The sequence below is a fragment of the Nerophis ophidion genome, linkage group LG11 (assembly GCF_033978795.1).
Source record: "Nerophis ophidion isolate RoL-2023_Sa linkage group LG11, RoL_Noph_v1.0, whole genome shotgun sequence".
Classification (NCBI taxonomy): domain Eukaryota; kingdom Metazoa; phylum Chordata; class Actinopteri; order Syngnathiformes; family Syngnathidae; genus Nerophis; species Nerophis ophidion.
This window is the reverse complement of record NC_084621.1, coordinates 52304567-52322190: the sequence shown is the minus strand read 5'-3', so window position 1 is coordinate 52322190 and position 17624 is coordinate 52304567. Positions and strand designations below refer to the sequence as shown.

The following is a 17624-nucleotide window of genomic DNA, read 5'->3' as shown; positions in this document are numbered from 1 at the left end:
ACACTATTACAACAATAAGCAGATAAGGGATCTTCCAGAATTATCCTAATAAATGTGTCTAATTACATCTGAAACGCTCACACTGCCGCCGCCCGGAGTTGTCGCTTTTTATTTTTTATTTTTATTTTTTTCTAGTCCTTCACTATCAATATCCTCAGCCACAAATCTTTCATCCTCGCTCAAATTAATGGGGAAATTGTCGTTTTCTCAGTCCAAATAGCTCTTTTTGTTGGAGGCTCCCATTATCAACAATGTGAGGATGTGAGGAGCCCTCACACGGGTGACATCATCGTCTGCTACTTCCGGTAAAGGCAGGGCTTTTTTATTGGCTACCAAAAGTTGCAAACTTTATCGTCGATGTTCTCTACTAAATCCTTTCAGCAAAAATATGGCAATATCGCGAAATGATCAAGTATGACACATTGAATGGACCTGCTATCCCCGTTTAAATAAGAAAATCTCATTTCAGTAGGCCTTTAAGCAAAATTCCCCAAAAATTGCAGTTCCCCTCTAGGAGTTGTCCCTGCAAGTGTGTGTGTGTGTGTGTGTGTGTGTGTGTGTGTGTGTGTGTGTGTGTGTGTGCGTTTGTCAAAGTGACATATGGGGACATTTTTATGAAATTTCACCTTACATATGAGGACCTGTTGAAATATGGGGACATTTTCCATGTCCCCATATTTCCCGCAATGCTATCATGTTCTAGACCCTCCCAGCATGTTCCCAGACCAAAAATCTCTAAAGTCTTCATTTGTCAAATTTTCAGAAAAAGTGTGTGAAAGTGTGTGTAATTTTTTGGGTCACTTTCGATTTTGCCCCTAGTGGCCATCTTTGCTATTATGACACACACACACACACACTTGTCCTCATATGTCATATGTCCTCATATGTCGTGTGGGTCAGAAACTCACACACTCCAACATTTGAAAAACATATAATCATTACAGCAATGAACATACTTTTGAAATCTAAATCAAGTAACACATTTTCAACTGATCTGATGATCTCAACCTTTTTTATGTTAGTTTTATCTATTCATTTGGTTTATCTGGAGAGGATTTGGGCTAGACAATCAATAATAAAGGGATTATGGTGATGATTTAATCGGTTTGATTCAGTATTTTACTGTATTGGGCTTTTTTCTATTCTGTTGTCTAAAATACAATGCCGCACAATAATTACTTTAAATGTGCCTGAAAAAAAACTTTCAACCTTGATTGAGACAAAGGCGATAATTCAAATGGAATTCAAACTACATACAGTATTCAATATTTTCAAATGGTTACAATAGCACATGATTTTGGTATTTTTATCTTTGGGACAAATTTTGGATTCAATTGGGGATTGTTTTTGGAGGTATTCACTTTACATTGTATTCAAGATGGTTACTTCCGCCCACTGTGAAGAGTCTCGGCGTCTGATTGGTCCAATTTTCAGTTAGGCGCCGCCTGATTGGCCGTTGGATGATGTCTGATCCTAACAGATGGCTAAATCACTAGTTAATTATTTTCCTCATGGAAGTTATACAGCTCACGTATCACACTTAATATTGAATATATATAAAAAGGGTTTTCCAAAAGGACCATTTATAATCGAAATACAAAACTTCACACACGATTTTGAGCACAACAGAGCGCTCAGTGAACATCACTTCCGGGACCTGCATCACCGGAGGGGGACATCTATCTTGGCCACAAACCATCTTTGACAGTCTTCGGCAGCATGGTTGAATCAGGTGAGCATAAAATGAAGTTTAACGTAATTAAATAGACCAATGTTTTTTAACATAGGAAAATAGTTCATTGTAAACAACAGTTAAATGTTTGTTGTTATTAATTGCAATCAGATTTGATTTTATGAGGTCAAATTAAGCATTTCAGTTCTGGGCCAAGGCCAAGGCATTTAAAATTTTTTTTTTAAAGTTGCATGGAAGATTATAAGTAGCAGTGATTGTCACACACACACTAGGTGTGGTGAAATTATTCTCTCCATTTGACCCATCACCCTTGATCACTATGCAAGTAAACCTTTTCTTAATTTTAAACAAGACAGACTAGAGTTCTTCAAATTGTTTATACTTTTTCTCAAATACAAATATGTCAATCTGATAAGCACTGTGGAGTAGGCATGTTACTGATATTGTTACATTAGTTCTTTGTTTGAGAAGCTTCATGTCTGCACTGATCCTAAATTTAACAGTTTTTGAAGGGTTTGGTTCTTTGTTTTATTTCTGTGTCACTGACTTTTTTCATTTTTATGTGTGGATTTGTTAGGCGCATCAACACATGATATAGACATCGTGCCCAAAAGAAGAGCGAGACGTAATCCTGAGGCTGAAGCTACCGAGTTTATTTGATCTGGATGTGACAAGTCTTGTTTTAAGGCCCAGTGGATCAATGATTGGAAAGGTATGTCTTGTTATGTATCATATCAATGGTAACTGTATCAACATCTCATTTGGATCATTTCCTTACTGTCTAATAGAGGTTGTATTATATGGCTTTAATTAGAAGTGTTTGGAATAACAGCGTTCCACGTCCCAAGAGCTAGCTTCTGTAGCCGAGGATCGGACCGCCAAGTGCCCTGCCTTCGGCTGCCGCCCAGCTCACAATGCACCCGACCTCTATGGCCCCTCGGAGTCTTGTTCACGAGTGGGGGAAGAGTGGATCGTGAGATCGACAGGCGGATCGGTGTGGGGTCTTCGGTAATGCGGACGTTGTATCGATCCGTTGTGGTGAAGAAGGAGCTGAGCCGGAAGGCAAAGCTCTCAATTTACCGGTCGATCTACGTTCCCATCCTCACCTATGGTCATGAGCTTTGGGTCATGACCGAAAGGATAAGATCACGGGTACAAGCGGCCCAAATGAGTTTCCTCCACCGGTTAGGGGTGCTCTCCCTTAGAGATAGGGTGAGAAGCTCTGCCATCCGGGAGGAACTCAAAGTAAAGCCGCTGCTCCTCCACATGGAGAGGAGCCAGATGAGGTGGTTCGGGCATCTGGTCAGGATGCCACCCGAACGCCTCCCTAGGGAGGTGTTTAGGGCACGTCCAACCGGTAGGAGGCCACGGGGAAGACCCAGGACACGTTGGGAAGACTATGTCTCCCGGCTGGCCTGGGAACGCCTCGGGATCCCCCGGGAAGAGCTAGACGAAGTGGCTGGGGAGAGGGAAGTCTGGGCTTCCCTGCTTAAGCTGCTGCCACCGCGACCCCACCTCGGAAAAGCGGAAGATGATGGATGGATGGATGGATGGTATAACAGCGGTATATGAAAACGATGTTACTAATGCTGTTACTTTTACCGGTAACGAGTAAGCTAATAACTTTTATGTACGCTACAACGCTGTTACGATGCGTTTTATGTAATGTGGCATGCTACTTTTGATGTGATTGTATGTCAACAAGACAGCGTTAGAAGCACAAAAGGGTTAGTGCAGGTAATATCTTTTTACTAATGAAAGCAACCCCCGGAAGTAATTACGAACACGATATCAAATAGAAAGAGGCCTCATCCACACACAAACAAAAACATTCAACAGAACTATCTTAACTGCCACTGCTAAGCTAAAAAATACAGCTGAACTATTCTGCTATGTCTGGGCGCTGAAGTCCCACGTCACTTGGCAAAAGGCACAGCTTTTTAAAGGCACACACACACTCTGCTCTCGTGAAATGTCTCTCAACTGCATATGCTAGATATTTAAAACTTTTCTTTTTCAAGTAACACATTAATTACAAACCCCGTTTCCATATGAGTTGGGAAATTGTGTTAGATGTAAATCCAAACGGAATAATTTTTTTTACAAATAATAATTAACTTAGAATTTCATGGCTGCAATACGTGCCAAAGTAGTTGGGAAAGGGCATGTTCACCACTGTGTTACATCACCTTTTCTTTCAACAACACTCAATAACCGTTTGGGAACTGAGGAAACTAATTGTTGAAGCTTGGAAGGTGGAATTCTTTCCCATTCTTGTTTTATGTAGAGCTTCAGTCTCCTCTGTCGTATTTTACGCTTCATAATGCACCACACATTTTTGATAGGACTGCAGGCCGGCCAGGAAAGTACCTGCACTCTTTTTTTATGAAGCTGAACACGTGATGAATGTGGCTTGGCATTGTCTTGCTGAAATAAGTAGGGGCGTACATGAAAAAGTCGGCGCTTAAATGGCAGCAAATGTTGTTCCAAACAGATGGGTAACTTACAGATGTGTAAGTTACCCATGCCTTGGGCACTAATGCACCCCCATACCATCACAGATGCTGGCTTTTGAACTTTGCGTCGATAACATTCTGGATGGTTCGCTTCCCCTTTGGTCCGGATGAAACGGTGTCCAATATTTCCAAAAATAATTTGAAATGTGGGCTCGTCAGACCACAGAACACCTTTCCACTTTGCATCAGCCCATCTTAGATGATCTCGGGCCCAGAGAAGCGGGCGGCGTTTCTGGATGTTGATAATTGGCTTTCGCTTTGCATAATAGAGCTTTAACTTGCACTTACAGATATAGCAACACACTGTATTTAGTGACAGTGGTTTTCTGAAGTGTTCCTGAACTCATGTGGTGATATCCTTTAGAGATTGATGTCGGTTTTTGATACAGTGCCGTCTGAGGGATCGAAGGTCACAGTTATTCAATGTTGGTTTCCAGACATGCCGCTTACGTGGAGTGATTTCTCCGGATTCTCTGAACCTTTTGATGATATCATGGAGCGTAGATGTTGAAATCCCTAAATTTCTTGCAATTGCACTTTGAGAAAGGTTGTTCTTAAACTGTTTGACTATTTGCTCACGCAGTTGTGGACAAAGGGGTGTACCTCGCCCCATCCTTTCCTGTGAAAGACTGAGCATTTTTTGGGAAGCTGTTTTTATAGCCAATCATGGCACCCACCTGTTCCAAATTAGCCTTCACACCTGTGGGATGTCCCAAATAAGTGTTTGATGAGCATTTCTTAACTTTATCAGTATTTATTGCCACCTTTCCCAACTTGTTTGTTGCATGTTGCTGGCATCAATTTCTAAAGTTAATGATTATTTGCACCAAAAAATGTTTATCAGTTTGAACATCAAATATCACTCCTCTCTGAGCTGCTACCTTACCGTGGTAGAGGAGTTTGCGTGTCCCAATGATCCTAGGAGCTATGTTGTCTGGGGGTTTTCATGCCCCCTGGTAGGGTCTCCCAAGACAAACAGGTCCTAGGTGAGTGATCAGACAAAGAGCAGCTCAAAGACTTCTATGGAATTACAACGAAATGAACCCAGATTTCCCTCGCCCGGACGTGGGTCACCGGGGCCCCGCTCTGGAGCCAGGCCCGGAGTTGGGGCACGATGGCGGGCGCCTGGTGGTCGGGCCTGTTCCCATGGGGCCCGGCCGGGCACAGCCCGAAGAGGCAACGTGGGTCATCCCTCCAATGGGCTCACCACTCATAGGAGGGGCCATAGAGGTCGGGTGCATTGTGAGCTGGGCGGCAGCCGAAGGCAGGGCACTTGGCGGTCCGATCCTCGGCTACAGAAGCTAGCTCTTGGGACGTGGAACGTCACCTCACTGGGGGGGGAAGGAGCCTGAGCTAGTGCGCGAGGTAGAGAAGTTCCGGCTGGATATAGTCGGACTCACCTCGACGCACAGCAAGGGCTCTGGAACCAGTTCTCTCGAGAGGGACTGGACCCTCTTCCACTCTGGCGTTGCCGGCAGTGAGAGGCGACGGGCTGGGGTGGCAATTCTGGTTGCCCCCCGGCTCAAAGCCTGTACGTTTGAGTTCAACCCAGTGGACGAGAGGGTAGCTTCCCTTCGCCTTCGGGTGGGGGGACGGGTCCTGACTGTTGTTTGTGCTTACGCACCAAACAGCAGTTCAGAATACCCACCCTTTTTGGGTACACTCGAGGGAGTACTGGAAAGTGCTCCTCCGGGTGATTCCCTTGTCCTACTGGGAGACTTCAACGCTCATGTTGGCAACGACAGTGAAACCTGGAGAGGCGTGATTGGGAAGAATGGTCGCCCGGATCTAAACCCGAGTGGTGTTTTGTTATTGGACTTTTGTGCTCGTCACAGTTTGTCGATAACAAACACCATGTTCAAACATAAGGGTGTCCATATGTGCACTTGGCACCAGGACACCCTAGGCCGCGGTTCCATGATCGACTTTGTAGTTGTGTCATCGGATTTGCGGCCTCATGTTTTGGACACTCGGGTGAAGAGAGGGGCGGAGCTTTCTACCGATCACCACCTGGTGGTGAGTTGGCTGCGATGGTGGGGGAGGATGCCGGACAGACCTGGCAGGCCCAAGCGCATTGTGAGGGTCTGCTGGGAACGTCTGGCAGAGTCTCCTGTCAGAGAGAGTTTCAATTCACACCTCCGGGAGAACTTTGAACATGTCACGAGGGAGGTGCGGGACATTGAGTCCGAGTGGACCATGTTCCGAACCTCTATTGTCGAGGCGGCTAATTGGAGCTGTGGCCGCAAGGTTGTTGGTGCCTGTCGTGGCGGTAATCCCAGAACCCGTTGGTGGACACCAGCAGTGAGGGATGCCGTCAAGCTGAAGAAGGAGTCCTACCGGGTTCTTTTGGCTCATAGGACTCCGGAGGCAGTGGACGGGTACCGACGGGCCAAGCGGTGTGCAGCTTTAGCGGTCGCGGAGGCAAAAACTCGGACATGGGAAGAGTTCGGGGAAGCCATGGAAAATGACTTCCGGACGGCTTCGAAGCGATTCTGGACCACCATACGGCGCCTCAGGAAGGGGAAGCAGTGCACTATCAACACCGTGTATGGTGCGGATGGTGTTCTGCTGACTTCGACTGCGGATGTTGTGGATCGGTGGAGGGAATACTTCGAAGACCTCCTCAATCCCACCAACACGTCTTTCTTTGAGGAAGCGGTGCCTGGGGAATCTGTAGTGGACTCTCCTATTTCTGGGGCTGAGGTCGCTGAGGTAGTTAAAAAGCTCCTCGGCGGCAAGGCCCCGGGGGTGGATGAGATCCGCCCGGAGTTCCTTAAGGCTCTGGATGCTGTGGGGCTGTCTTGGTTGACAAGACTCTGCAGCATCGCGTGGACATCGGGGGCGGTACCTCTGGATTGGCAGACCGGGGTGGTGGTTCCTCTCTTTAAGAAGGGGGACCGGAGGGTGTGTTCCAACTATCGTGGGATCACACTCCTCAGCCTTCCCGGTAAGGTTTATTCAGGTGTACTGGAGAGGAGGCTTCGCCGGATAGTCGAACCTCGGATTCAGGAGGAACAGTGTGGTTTTCGTCCTGGTCGTGGAACTGTGGACCAGCTCTATACTCTCGGCAGGGTTCTTGAGGGTGCATGGGAGTTTGCCCAACCAGTCTACATGTGCTTTGTGGACTTGGAGAAGGCATTCGACCGTGTCCCTCGGGAAGTCCTGTGGGGAGTGCTCAGAGAGTATGGGGTATCGGAATGTCTTATTGTGGCAGTCCGCTCCCTGTATGATCAGTGTCAGAGCTTGGTCCGCATTGCTGGCAGTAAGTCGGACACGTTTCCAGTGAAGGTTGGACTCCGCCAAGGCTGTCCTTTGTCACCGATTCTGTTCATAACTTTTATGGACAGAATTTCTAGGCGCAGTCAAGGCGTTGAGGGGTTCCGGTTTGGTGGCCACGGGATTAGGTCTCTGCTTTTTGCAGATGATGTAGTCCTGATGGCTTCATCTGGCCGGGATCTTCAGCTCTCACTGGATCGGTTCGCAGCCGAGTGTGAAGCGACCGGAATGAGAATCAGCACCTCCAAGTCCGAGTCCATGGTTCTCGCCCGGAAAAGGGTGGAGTGCCATCTCCGGGTTGGGGAGGAGACCCTGCCCCAAGTGGAGGAGTTCAAGTACCTAGGAGTCTTGTTCACGAGTGGGGGAAGAGTGGATCGTGAGATCGACAGGCGGATCGGTGCGGCGTCTTCAGTAATGCGGACGTTGTATCGATCCGTTGTGGTGAAGAAGGAGCTGAGCCGGAAGGCAAAGCTCTCAATTTACCGGTCGATCTACGTTCCCATCCTCACCTATGGTCATGAGCTTTGGGTCATGACCGAAAGGATAAGATCACGGGTACAAGCGGCCGAAATGAGTTTCCTCCGCCGGGTGGCGGGGCTCTCCCTTAGAGATAGAGTGAGAAGCTCTGCCATCCGGGAGGAGCTCAACGTAAAGCCGCTGCTCCTCCACATCGAGAGGAGCCAGATGAGGTGGTTCGGGCATCTGGTCAGGATGCCACCCGAACGCCTCCCTAGGGATGTGTTTAGGGCACGTCCAGCTGGTAGGAGGCCACGGGGAAGACCCAGGACACGTTGGAAAGACTATGTCTCCCGGCTGGCCTGGGAACGCCTCGGGATCCCCCGGGAAGAGCTAGACGAAGTGGCTGGAGATAGGGAAGTCTGGGCTTCCCTGCTTAGGCTGCTGCCCCCGCGACCCGACCTCGGATAAGCGAAAGATGATGGATGGATGGATGGACATCAAATATCAATCAATCAATCAATGTTTACTTATATAGCCCTAAATCACTAGTGTCTCAAAGGGCTGCACAAACCACTACGACATCCTCGGTGGGCCCACCTAAGGGCAAGGAAAACTCACACCCAGTGGGACGTCGGTGACAATGATGACTATGAGAACCTTAGAGAGGAGGAAAGCAATGGATGTCGAGCGGGTCTAACATGATACTGTGAAAGTTCAATCCACAATGGATCCAACACAGTCGCAAGAGTCCAGTCCAAAGCGGATCCAACACAGCAGCGAGAGTCCCGTTCACAGCGGAGCCAGCAGGAAACCATCCCAAGCGGAGGCGGATCAGCATCGCACAGATGTCCCCAGCCGATACACAGGCAAACATATGTTGTCTTTGTAGCATATTCAACTGAATATGGGTTGAAAATGATTTGCAAATCATTGTATTCTGTTTATATTTACATCTAACACAATTTCCCAACTCATATGGAAACGGGGTTTGTACTTAATTTAATAATTATTTACATTTATGAAAGAGTAATTCTGTTTGTAATATAATTTTTAGTCAAGTAACGACTATTATTATTGCTTTTTAAAACAGATATTCCAAACATTGTTAATTCATAAACTGTTTTATCAGGATATGGTGTATTTGCTCTTGCATCAATTTAAAAAGGTTCTTTTGTGGTCGAGTACCGAGGGAAGTTCATCTCAAGACATGAGCGGGACAAGAGACAGAAACCCTCTATAAATATCTTTACTATTTATCTGGCATTATATGCTCATAATGTTAACAACAAAAAGTGCTGATAATGTTATAATTAATAAGTTCTAACATTATTTTTATGTGTTTTGTTGCAGACACCAACTGTTGATGTTCTATCTCAACATTCTCCAGATTCATGTGAGCGATAAACCGACTTCATCCCTCCAACAGGTTATTACTTGACTATTTTACTATCCATCCATCCATCCATTTTCTACTACCTGTCCCTTTTTTGGGTTGGCGGGGTGTGCTTGAGCCTATCTGAGCTGCATTCGGGCGGAAGGCGGAGTACACCCTGGACAAGTCGCCACCTCATTACACGGCCAACACAAATAGACAACATTTACACTCACATTCACACACTAGGGCCAATTTAGTGTTGCCAATCAACCTATCCCCAGGTGCATGTCTTTGGAGGTAAGATGAAGCCGGAGTACCCGGAGGGAACCCACGCAGTCACGGGGAGAACATGCAAACTCCACACAGAAAGATCACGAGCCCAGGATTTAACTCAGGACTACTCAGGACCTTCGATTTGTGACGCACATGCACTTACCCCTGTTCCACCGTGCTGCCCTATATCTGCTAAAAACTTGACACAACCTATACTTCAAAAGACATTTAATTCTTTTAACCTCTCACAGATCAGTTTATATGACAACATTTTTTAAGCGTACATCCATGTTAGTCTGTGGAATTTACAACTCATGTTTAGCAAAACAGGAGATGTTACAGGTCAGCAACATGAATTCTATATGTGATCACTTGTCATGTACTCATATTGTTTGAACTAAAAAAGACTTCAGTGTGTTTCATATAAGGTCCTCATATTTTTCTGAACCACATTAGTGTGTGTTACAATGTTTAATTCAAAGCTTTAAAATTAGTGTTTCAATCCAGGTCCTCATATTTTCTGAACCACATTTTAGTGAATGTTACATTCTTAAATAATAGTCTAAGAGCTAAAACGCTATAATAATCTTTACTGTTTATGTAGAATTATATGCTCAGAATATTATCAACCAAAAGTGGTTGTTAATGTTATAATTAATTAGTTCTGACATTATATTTTTGTGTTTTGTTGCAGACACCTACTGTTGGGGTTCTATCTCAACATTCTCCAGATTCAGATGTGAGCGATAAACCGACTTCATCCCTCCAACAGGTTATTACAAGTCTATTTTTACTATATCTGCTCTAAATGTGACCCAACCTATATTTTGAAAGACATTTATTAATTTTAATCTCTCACAGATCAGTTTATATGACAACATTTTCGTAAGAGTACATCCATGTTAGTCAGTAAGGAGTTTGGAACTCATGTTTAGCAAAACAGGAGATGTTACAAGTCAACAACATACATTCTACATGTGACCCCTCGTCATGTCCTTATATTGTTTGAACCAAGAAAGACTTAGGTGTGTTTCATATAAGGTCCTCATATTTTCTAAACCAGATTAGTGTGTGTTACAATGTTAATGTCCAAGCTTTAAAATGTGTGTCTCAATTCAGGTCCTCATATTTTCTGAACCAGATTTTAGTGTGTTTTATATTCTTAATTAATTGTCTAAGAGCTGAAACTCTGTAATAATCTTTACTATTTATCTGGCATTGTATGCTCAGAGTTTTATCCACAAAAAGTGCTGATAATGTTATAATTAATTAGTTCTGACATTATATTTTTGTGTTTTGTTGCAGAAACCAACTGTTGAGGTTCCATCTCAACATTCTCCAGATTCAGATGTGAGCCATTAACTGACTTCATCCCTCCAACAGGTTATTACATGTCTATTTTTACTATATCTGCTCTAAATGTGACCCAACCTATATTTTGAAAGACATTTATTAATTTTAATCTCTCACAGATCAGTTTATATGACAACATTTTCGTAAGAGTACATCCATGTTAGTCAGTAAGGAGTTTGGAACTCATGTTTAGCAAAACAGGAGATGTTACAAGTCAACAACATACATTCTACATGTGACCCCTCGTCATGTCCTTATATTGTTTGAACCAAGAAAGACTTAGGTGTGTTTCATATAAGGTCCTCATATTTTCTAAACCAGATTAGTGTGTGTTACAATGTTAATGTCTAAGCTTTAAAATGTGTGTCTCAATTCAGGTCCTCATATTTTCTGAACCAGATTTTAGTGTGTTTTATATTCTTAATTAATTGTCTAAGAGCTGAAACTCTGTAATAATCTTTACTATTTATCTGGCATTGTATGCTCAGAGTTTTATCCACAAAAAGTGCTGATAATGTTATAATTAATTAGTTCTGACATTATATTTTTGTGTTTTGTTGCAGAAACCAACTGTTGAGGTTCCATCTCAACATTCTCCAGATTCAGATGTGAGCCATTAACTGACTTCATCCCTCCAACAGGTTATTACATGTCTATTTTTACTATATCTGCTCTAAATTTGACCCAACCTATATTTTGAAAGACATTTATTTATTTTAATCTCTCACAGATCAGTTTATATGACAACTTTTTCGCAAGGGTACATCCATGTTAGTCAGTAGAAAGTTTAGAACTCATGTTTAGCAAAACAGGAGATGTTACAAGTCAACAACATAAATTCTACATGTGAGCACTCGTCATGTCCTTATATTGTTTGAACCAAGAAAGACTTAGGTGTGTTTCATATAAGGTCCTCATATTTTCTGAACCAGAAAATGTGTGTTACAATGTTAATGTCAAAGCTTTAAAATGAGTGTCTCAATTCAGGTCCTCATATTTTCTGAACCAGATTTTTGTGTGTGTTACATTCTTAATGAATTGTCTAAGAGCTGAAACTCTGTAATAAACTTTACCCTTTATCTGACATTGTATGCTCAGATTTTTATCAACAAAAAGTGGTGAGAATGTTATAATTAATTAGTTATGACATTATATTTTTGTGTTTTGTTGCAGAAACCAACTGTTGAGGTTCTATCTCAACATTCTCTAGATTCAGATGACAGCCATAAACCGACTTCATCCCTCCAACAGGTTATTACATGTCTATTTTTACTATATCTGCTCTAAATTTGACCCAACCTATATTTTGAAAGACATTTAATTTTAATCTCTCACAGATCAGTTTATATGACAACATTTTCGTAAGGGTACATCCATGTTAGTCAGTAGGGAGTTTGGAACTCATGTTTAGCAAAACAGGAGATGTTACAAGTCAACAACATAAATTCTACATGTGAGCACTCGTCATGTCCTCATATTGTTTGAACCAAGAAAGTGTGTTTCATATAAGGTCCTCATATTTTCTGAACCAGATTAGTGTGTGTTAAAATGTTAATGTCAAAGCTTTAAAATGAGTGTTTCAATTCAGAAAATGCAGTGCCTCTTGTTTACAGCCGGTTTTTGCAGCGCTGTTTTCATTGATCAAAGTATTTTTTCGGTGGTCGTGTTTTTGGTACATAACTTGTAAATAGTGCGCAAATAATAGGCTATATTTATATAAATACATTCAAACCCCGTTTCCATATGAGTTGGGAAATTGTGTTAGATGTACATATAAACAGGATACAATGATTTGCAAATAATTTTCAACCCCAATTCTGTTGAATATGCTACAAAGACAACATATTTGATGTTAAAACTGCTAAACATTTTTTTTGCAAAGAATTTAGGGGTTTTACCATCTACGGTCCGTAAAATTATCAAAAGGTTCAGAGAATCTGGAGAAATCACTGCACGTAAGCGATGTACTGCATTAAAAACCGACATCAGTGTGTAAAAGATATCACCACATGGGCTCAGAAATACTTCAGAAAACCACTGTCAGTTACTACAGTTGGTCGCTACATCTGTAAATGCAAGTTAAAACTCTACTATGCAAAGCAAATGCCATTTATCAACAAGACAGAGGAACGCCGCGGGCTTCGCTGGGCCCGAGCTCATCTAGGATGGACTGATGCAAAGTGGAAAAGTGTTCTGTGGTCTGACGAGTCCACATTTCAAATTATATATGGAAATTGTGGACGTGGTGTTCTCCGGAACAAAGAGGAAAATAACCATCCGGCGCAAAGTTCAAAAGCCAGCATGTGTGATGGTATGGGGGTGTATTAGTGCCCAAAGCATGGGTAACTTACACATCTGAGAAGGCACCATTAATGCTGAATGGTCCATACAGGTTTTGGAGCAACATATGTTGTCATCCAAGCAACATTATCATGGACGCCCCTGCTTATTTCAGCAAAACAATGCCAAGCCACGTGTTACAACAGCGTGTCTTCGTAGTAAAAGAGTGCGGGTACTTTCCTGGCCCGCCTGCAGTCCAGACATGTCTCCCATCGAAAATGTGTAGCGCATTATGAAGCGTAAAACACGACAACTTAAGCTTTACATCAAGCAAGAATGGTAAAGAATTCCACTTTCAAAGCTTCAACAATTAGTTTCCTCAGTTCCCAAACGTTTATTGAGTGTTGTTAAAAGAAAATGTGATGTAACACAGTGGTGAACATGCCCTTTCCCAACTACTTTGGCACGTGTTGCAGCCATGAAATTCAAAGTTAATTATTATTTGCAAAAAAAAAAAAGTTTGAGTTTGAACATCAAATATGTTGTCTTTGTAATGCTTTCAATTGAATATGGGTTGAAAAGGATTTGCAAATCATTGTATTCAGTTTATATTTACATCTAACACAATTTCCCAACTTTTATGGAAACGGGGTTTGTATATATATTAGTGCTGGGCAATGATTAACATTTTTAATCGAAGTTAATCGCACTATTTCTCTTATTAATCGCGATTAACTGCATTGTATACGCAAAGCCCAATAATGAATTCAAAAGTAGTGTGTAGTGCACCTTTATTGGAATATTCTCCCACATGAACAAAAGCGCCAAAACATTTGTTGTGCAAACACAATTTAAATCAGTCCTTGTTAAACAGTAGCAGTTAAATAGCAAATTTTATGAAAATCAACTCCAAAAATGTAAATACAAACATTTAAGCTTATTGCCACTGCCAGGGTATTTAAGTTATCCTGTTTGTTATGGAAAATAAATATAATCTACATACAAATATCTGAGCCACAATCATAACATCTGAACAGGCAATTTCTGAGGTAACAGCAGAAACATTTTTTTTTTTATCAGGGATCTTATGTTTAAAAAACTTATATTATAGGTAGTGGGCTGTTTTAGGGAATTTTTGATCAAATTATCCGTAGTAGCAATATTAATAATGTTGTGTTTATTCTGCGTAGTGGACTTAAAATAATTATGACCATATCTGTTTGCTTGGTGCTTTGATAAACTGAACGCATATACATGGTACTATATTGTGATGTTATGAGCCAGGGGAAAAAAGAACTACCCTACCCAGCATGCAACAGGAGTGACGAGCATGCGCGGTAGCCCGGGATAGGTTGTGTCGCCATGACGGCATCTTGTATGTTGTGATATGCAGGCTCTGAAAGTAAATGTTAAGAACTCAGCCAACACTCCTTGTCTGCATTATTGATAAATAGACGGACAACACATATACTCCGCTGCTTCACAAAGCACAATATGTTAAATGTTTACTTTTACAGTTTTCTAATTCTTCCTTTCAGATTGACAGCAGGACAAATCGCTGGAAGTAGGTATGTCTCAAGCTTCTTCCACTTGGTCCACTCCAAAGCGGGGTAAATAAATAATCCACATCATTTACTAGAATGTTATATTACGTTTTGCACCTTTTCACTGTGTTACAGTCATTTTTCCTTCAGTAAGAAATTGTATTTTGTCTCCTTTATGACAGCTGCAAAGGGGAAGAAGTGGAAGCAGTTGAATGACACATGTTGCATTTTGTAACTGGCAACAAAGTACCAGGTAAAAAAGATTGTGAAGCCTGCCTCCATAAAGAACTAGTAGCTCTACAGGACAGAGATTGGCTTGCCATCAAGTACTACATCCATAACAGAATTATATTAAAAAAAGGGGAAAAAAATGTTTTCCCACATCTTCTGTGGTAGTTTGAGTATGTTACCAGCAATTAAAAAAGCAAAATAAACAGCAAGCGTTTTGTATTTATTCCAGATAATTCTTAGCGACAAAATCCACAAAAACAATTCAGTTACACTTAGTCGACAATTACATTTATACCCATGTTTCTTTTAAACTCGTCTTGGTTTTAGATTACAGTAGCATGGGATTGGGATTTTTTAAAATGACAACACATCAACTAAACCAACTCAGGTGGTTTTGTTAAGTCTCTGATGTCATTAGCCTCATATGTCACATGAACCTGAAATCTTTAACACTCTGTGACGTCATGGTCATCATATGTCACATAAACTTGAAATCTTAAACACTCTGTGACGTCATGGTCGTCATATGTCACATAAACTTGAAATCTTAAACACTCTGTGATGTCATGGTCATCATATGTCACATGAACCTGAAATCTTAAACACTCTGTGATGTCATGGTCATCATATGTCACATGAACCTGAAATCTTAAACACTCTGTGACGTCATGGTCGTCATATGTCACATAAACTTGAAATCTTAAACACTCTGGTCTTCATATGGCACCTAAACCTGACAAGTCCTCATATGTACCATAAAAATCAGGTTCAGAAAAAAACAAAAGAGTTGCAAAAATCTCAATAGACCACTGTGTTTCTAAAATTCTGGTTCACTAACCGTCTGATTCCCAGGCCTGTAGGACCATTGGAAAGGCATGTCCCCATATGTCACGTTTTTGTCATAAGTCCTCATATGTCACCCAAACACGTATGTGTGTGTGTGTGTGTGTGTGTGTGTGTGTGTGTGTGTGTGTCTGTGTGTGTATGTAAGATGGAGTGTAGTTCCTTTACGTGTGGTAAAGTAACCACGCACAACTGTTTTACATCCTCATAGTTATCAACTATTTGCACTTTATGTACATGAAACTGTGTCTAGTGCATGTGAGCATGACAGGAATCGGTTAAGCATGTCTTATTTGGGTGAAACAGTTGTGCATGAACATACGTGTGTGTGTGTGTGTGTGTGTGTGTGTGTGTGTGTGTGTGCGTGTGTGTGTGTGGTCTCACCTGTCCGACCTCCCTGTCAGCACAACTCGCTGTCATTGAAGCTTACAGAGTCCCGAAATAACAGTTATTTGTGTGTGTGTGTGTTGTGTGTTTGTGTGTGAAGTTATGTGTAGGCAGCTGTCAAGTTGTTCCTTTGTTGAATGTTTCCAACTGAAAATAAATGAATATACGGTGATAAATTGTAGTAATGAAATTAATCTATTTGCTGGCCTGAATATTGTAGCATTTCAAGGCCTACTGAAACCCACTACTACCCACCACGCAGTCTAATAGTTTATATATCAATGATGAAATATTAACATTGCAACACATGCCAATACGGCCGGTTTAGTTTACTAAATTACAATTTTTAATTTCCCGCAGAGTTTCTTGTTGAAAACGTCGTGGAATGATGAAGCGTGCGCGTGACGTCTTGGGTTGCAGAGGACATATTAGTGCAGCACCATTTGCGGCTAAAAGTCGTTTCTTTTCATCGCGCAATTAAACAGTATTCTGGACATCTGTGTTGCTGAATCTTTTGCAATTTGTTCAATTAATAATGGAGAAGTCAAAGTAGAAAGATGGAGGTGGGAAGCTTTAGCCTTTAGCCACACAAACACACGGTGTTTCCTTTTTTAAAATTCCCGGAGGTGAAGCTTTACTATAGATCAGAGCGGTCAAGCGAACATGGTTCCCAACCACTTGTCAACCGGCAGGTTTCGGTGAGAAAATTGTGGTAAAAAGTCGCCTCTTATTGGAGATCAATCAATCAATCAATCAATGTTTATTTATATACCCCTAAATCACAAGTGCCTCAAAGGGCTGCACAAACCACAACGACATGCTTGGTAGGGCACACATAAGGGCAAGGAAAAACTCACTCCAGTGGGACGTCGACCATGATGACTATGAGAAACCTTGGAGAGGACCACATATGTGTAAGACCTTAAAGTCACATCTTAAGTGCAGGTGAGCCAGTATAGGTGTAATATGATCAAACTTTCTTGTTCTTGTCAAAAGTCTAGCAGCCACATTTTGTACCAACTGTGGTTGATAGACAGATCAGCTGAGCTTGCGCCGTCCATGCAGCTGCCGTTGACTTCCCTCAGAGACTGGCGTCAAGACACCCATGGACACACCCTTCCGACTATCAGGTACAATCTCAATAAAACACTAGCAACACAATAGAACAATAAGGGATTTCCCAGAATTATCCTAGGAAATGTGTCTAAAAACATCTGAATCCGTCCCAATGCAATCGCCTTTTTTTTTCTTTGTAGTCCTTGGCTATCAATATCATCATCCACGAATCTTTCATCCTCACTCAAATTAATGGGGAAATTGACATTTTCTCGGTCCGAATAGCTTTTGCTGCTGGAGGATCCCATTATAAACAATGTGAGGACGTGAGGAGCCCT

General features: G+C 42.2%; 1 protein-coding gene and 1 long non-coding RNA gene across 3 annotated transcripts in view; both read left to right on the top strand.

Annotated features, from left to right (window-relative positions):
- Positions 1 to 17624, top strand: part of LOC133562234 (RNA-binding motif, single-stranded-interacting protein 3-like) — a 489591-nt gene that overhangs the window by 23179 nt on the left and 448788 nt on the right. The window lies entirely within an intron of this gene.
- On the top strand, positions 1388 to 15203 carry LOC133562233 (uncharacterized). 2 transcript variants are annotated; one of them, XR_009808864.1, is made up of 9 exons: positions 1388 to 1732; positions 2271 to 2405; positions 9295 to 9370; positions 10287 to 10364; positions 10898 to 10975; positions 11509 to 11586; positions 12119 to 12196; positions 14764 to 14835; positions 14952 to 15203. It is a non-coding gene; the product is annotated as an uncharacterized LOC133562233 (long non-coding RNA). The 2 variants fall into 2 exon arrangements; XR_009808863.1 differs by lacking the exon at positions 1388 to 1732 and having other exon boundaries at positions 1772 to 2405.